Source organism: Penaeus vannamei, chromosome 35, assembly GCF_042767895.1.
Source record: "Penaeus vannamei isolate JL-2024 chromosome 35, ASM4276789v1, whole genome shotgun sequence".
Lineage (NCBI taxonomy): Eukaryota > Metazoa > Arthropoda > Malacostraca > Decapoda > Penaeidae > Penaeus > Penaeus vannamei.
In genome coordinates, this window is record NC_091583.1 from 14,436,602 (window position 1) to 14,441,601 (window position 5,000).

At 44.2% G+C, this 5,000-nt stretch overlaps 2 protein-coding genes across 12 annotated transcripts in view; one reads left to right on the forward strand and one right to left on the reverse strand.

Annotated features, from left to right (window-relative positions):
- LOC113819992 (uncharacterized) overlaps positions 1–5,000 on the reverse strand; it is a 91,858-nt gene that overhangs the window by 71,880 nt on the left and 14,978 nt on the right. The window lies entirely within an intron of this gene.
- LOC113808168 (homeotic protein ultrabithorax) overlaps positions 2,278–5,000 on the forward strand; it is a 945,716-nt gene continuing 942,993 nt past the window's right edge. For 2 of the 5 annotated variants that reach the window (XM_070114338.1, XM_070114337.1), the window contains exon 1: positions 2,278–2,553. The gene's annotated coding sequence lies outside the window, so the exon portion shown is untranslated. The remainder of the gene's footprint in view (positions 2,554–5,000) is intronic. The other 3 variants (XM_070114334.1, XM_070114340.1, XM_070114339.1) reach the window with 3 other exon arrangements.

The window sequence follows — 5,000 nt, forward strand, 5'->3', positions numbered from 1 at the left end:
AGTTATAACATTATCCAATCATATTCCTAATTATTCTAGTAATCGCTGTCATTATCTTCATGAAACAAAATTAATACCTTTTGTAATTTCTCACCCAAAAGTTGCCATCATTTATAACATCATGAATATTAATCATTTTAATAATTAATTTACTGCTCTTTGCTTCCTATGTACATCAATATCACATTTGGTAAGACACATTTATTAATTATTTTCGTTCATTAATTACCCGTTTTTTAATTGTTGTCAATTATAATAGTTCGAGTTTTCATATATTATCGTTAAGTTGTCAGTATTAACTTTATTTAAATATTTCTGTCTTAACACCTGATATTACATCAACTGAATTGTTATTAATATTCTAATGTAAAGAAGTAAATTTCTCAAAATAAAAAAGAGAGAAAAAAGGGTAGAGAAAAAAAGAAAAAGAAAAAAGAGAGAGAAAAAGGAAGAGAGAGAGAAAGAAAAAAAGAAGAAAAAAAATCATGCACGGATATTCATACAATATGCAACGGTCAGATTCTTCTTAAGGAAATAAAATCAGTCTGAACATGTGATCAGAAGTCATAAAAAAGAAATAAATATATGCCTTTATTCCAAGCACTTCTCCCTCTGCGCGCGTGTGTGTATTTGTCTGCGTGTACATTTGAGTGCGTGTGTGTGTGTCTGTCTTTCATTTAGTCTCGGTGTTTGTATCTATCTGTCTGTCCGTTCATCTCTTTCTCTCTCTCTTTCTTTCTTTCCTTCCTCTCTCTCTCTCTCTCAAGCTGTTAGTCTCCCGCTTACTTGCTCTCTCTCTCTCTCTCTCTCTCTCTTCCTTTCTCTCTCTCTCTCTTCCTTTCTCTCTCTCTCTCTCTCTTCCCTTTTCTGAGAGGACGGAGGGGCAAGATCTTCTCCGTTTTGTTTTCAGTTCGCCAAAGAAGGATCGTTAACGTAACAGCATGCTCATTCTGGAGTCTCCGTCCCCCATTTTCACACACCTTAAGTTCTTTGTCCATCTTCCACTCATATTTATCCCCTTTTTTGTTCTTTTTCTTGTTCTTTTGTTAATGTTTTTAGGTGTATTCTGTCTTTTATTTCTTTTTTTCTCCGTATTTCTTGTTTCCTTTTTTTCTCAGTTTTCCGATCCCACGTTTTATCGTTTATTACGGACGAAGAGGAATAATCTCGAGTCTATTGGTTTGAGTGGGATTTTATTTGATTGCCTCTTCCTATCTTCGTCTCCTCCTCTTCTTCTTCTTTCTCTCTCTCTCTTCCTCTATTTTCGGTTCCGCTTTTATTCCTCTCCTCCCCACCCGCTTCCTCCCGAACTTGCACGAGCGGCCGGCAGGAGTACCGTGCGGCAGAGGGCAGCTAAGGTGTTACACGTACACCGCACCGTTCCCGACGCATCCAGCAAATAAATTCAAACAATAAGATTATTATAGGAACTAATTTCTTAAAGCGCGGTTCCACCCATCTCATTGAATTTTAAGGATGAACATGAAAACATTTCGAAAATATGGGCAAGAAACACAGCGATAACAGTGGCGGCGCCCTTATGTGCAATTGCATCGCTAAGTTGTTGTTGACAATTATTACCAATATATTTTGCGTTATTTCACTGTAATCAAATTGCATCATAAGTGACTCAAAATATTGCGGCGAAAGTAGTATTAGTACACGATGCTTGTCTTCGTTTTGTGTTTTTGTTTTTTACCCTTTATCGAATTTCTTGTTTATTTTTTCATTTTTAAAAATTTTCACGTTTCTCCTTCCTTCTCCTTTCTCCATTGCCTTTGTATTTCCGTTCTTTCTCTCCCTCGGGCGGCGCGGGGAGGGCGGCGGGCGGCGGGGAGAGACATCTTCAAAAAGCCGAGCATCCCAAGACACGTTAAAAATTCATGTGGAACAAAACTGCATTGAATTCTAAACTGATCCTGGAATTCTATCAGAATTATTCAGACAATTATACGAGGCCGGGGCTTACGGCGCGGCCCTAAATATGCCTCTTGCCAGTCGTAACGACCCGCTAAAGTAATATCTTGGCCCTTATTTTATCGTATTTTGCGAGGGTTCAGGTACATTGAACCTTTACAGATATTTTCGAAAACATGGTTATAATGGGTCGAGGGATTTTATTAAGTTAATGGATGTAACAGAATATTATTTTGCGAGGGCGAGAGGCAGCGAGGCGCGCGTGGTGGCCAGCATGCATCAGGCGGAGCAGCAGCCGGCCGCCCGCTCGCCGTGGCCATGGCGGGGAGAGAGAGATCTAAGCAGCGTCGGAGGAGCGCCAGGGCCAGGCCGCCCGACCAGGCCCGCCCGACCAGGCCCAGCCGAGGCGGTCGGTCGGCCAGAGGACGTCGGGATGGCCTAAGCCCCGCCCCCTCCGCCCTGACCGTCGGTGCTGCCCTCTGCTCGCCACGCACGTTACCAGCGCAAGACACCGCCCGCCACCCACCTCGCCCGTCCCCCGGGTGGAAAATCGGGCGCTCGGAGGGCAATAAAATTCTTGCAGGGTTACTTCTGTGTTGGTCTTGCATACACTCTACCCTCCTTTATTTGCGGAACGTAAGTACACGGGTTTCTGATCCTTTTCGGTACTTGTTTCATCCCAAAATACTACCACCTAGTTTTAGAAGTGAATTGAAAATCTTTTTGTGAGTGTTATTTATAGTTATACGTATGTAAAAAACCAAACTGTCGCGGCCGAGGACCAAGCATGCTTCTGCGCACATGAGTGTTAAACCGAAGGTGCGAGGCCTAGGTGACATTCCGTTTTTTTAATGTGACAGCGGTTTAGGCAGGATGACCGTGTATTTTGGCCACAAGACAGTGTGTTGACGGCAAGCAAGTCGGCAAATTGGGCGGCGGAATGTGCGGCATCTGTGCAAAATGCCTACTGGCACGCACTACCGATTGTTTGAATTTTGTCGTTCATGAGGAATGGAAAGGGGAGGGATGAGGGGAGGGATGAGGGGGCGGGCTCCGATAGGATGGGAGTGGTGAAGGAGGGGGGGGAAGGGTGGGATGGGAGGAGGGAGAGAGAGAGACACACACGGAGAGGCGTTAGGGTGGAGAGTAGGGGAAGGAGGGGGGGGAGGAAAGGGAGGGGTTTGGGGTTGGTGGGGGGTAAGGGGAGGGAAGAGGTGGAATGGGGGTGGAGCAAGGAGAGGGGGGGACAATTGGTTCGGTAATCAGCATGTACACTTTGGAGACAAGGAAGGAGAAAATGAGGTGGGGGGGGGGGGCGGAGGAGGAGTCAGCCCTGCCGAAGGTGATGTGACGGGAGAGAAGCTGCGGCGGGACCACATGGTTCTTCCGCAGGTGCGAGAGAGAGAGAGAGAGAGAGAGAGAGAGAGAGAGAGAGAGAGAGAGAGAGAGAGAGAGAGAGAGAGAGAGAGAGAGAGAGAGAGAGAGAGAGAGAGAGAGAGACGAACCAGAACCGGCAAGCCTCTGCACGGCCTCGGCAAGGCGGCAGACCAGACTGGAGGAAAGGGAGAGAAACAAGCAAGAGAATGAGAAGAAGAAGAGAGGGGGAGGAGGAGGAGGAGGAGCAGGAAGGGGGAGGTAAAGTAGGAGGCAGCGAAGGGGGTTGTGTATGAGTGTAACGTGCCTAAACGTCTTCATAGCCACATTGCCTCCAAATAGGGATTAAGATTCCGCTGCCGACGCTGGTCAAAGCTACGACTTCGGATAACCGAAAAATAAATTGATGAATATTTAAAGGCGGTGCAGCGGTCGAGGGGAACACATGAAATGAATTTACAATTTATCTATCCCTACGGTATAGCACATTTGCTTCCGCCGTAAGTGCTGTGTTCCCGGACCTGAACTATGGTACTGGACTTGGAAACTTAGGATATGTTCCAAGCGAGCAACAACTCGCATTCACATCTGTCAAAGTTCCTATGTTACGGAGATGGCTTAAAGCGCCATCGACTCGCTTCTATTTTTCTTTCTTTTTTTTCTCAATATCTTTTTTTTTGATTGCGTGTTTCTGCATTCTCGCTTTCTTTCTCTTTCATTTATTTATTTTTTTTAATCGGAAGGCTTCGATTTTTTTCTTCGATTTTGTACATTTCCCCTGTTTCCAAAAGTGAAAAAGAAAGAGAGAGAGAGAGAAAAAAAATCGAAAACAGCGCTAAATCGGCGAATTTATACATCGCAGCTCATGTGATGCGGCATAACCAGCCTCCGCATTTTCGCCGCTCGGATCGCGTCCCGAAGCATAACTGAGCCTTGTGGATAAACGAGATTGGTCAGCTATAACGATACAATAAAATTTTACCGCCGTTTTAATTATTCATATTTCATATCAATGAAGACTGCAATTATCCTTTTAGAAAGCGGGGAGGAAAAAAAAAGAATGCAGATAAATACGTCCATTTTTTTCTCTTTTTTCTCCCCAAAACAAAAACATGCTTGCTATGGAAGCGCGTTTGACGGGGACGGAGCGCGCGCTGCTGAGGCCTACCCCGGAAATGGGAGGGAATTTCCTTTACAAAACAGATAAAGGGAAATAAAAAAAAGGCAAATGTGAAGAGATTAAAAAAAGAGAGAAATAAAGATGGATTTTTTTTTATCATTATTATTTTTTTGTACACTTACACATGCCGATATAAAGTGTACAGTAGAGTGCGTCTCAAGTACCTCTTTCACTCTCACTCTCACCTCTCTCCGAATATATTTCCTTTTCCTTTTTTACGTTTTAAACATAATTCGAAAAGAAAAATGACGCGGACGCAGAATTTCTCAACCCCCACCCCCCCTTCAAAAAAAAAAAAACGAAGAAAAAATAATAAGATAATAATAACCCCCCCCAAAAAAAAAAGACCCTAAAAAACACGCTTCCGTAAGAGCTAGGAAGTAACGTCCGCTTGTACTACGGATGACCCTTATGGCCGCGGGACTGCAAGTATGATCTTCCGGGCCGCGGATTCTCTCGAATGAGCTCGTCCCGCTTCATAATCTTAAAGGCTGTAATTCTGAGCATAATTGGCGTAGATTGTAGTTAG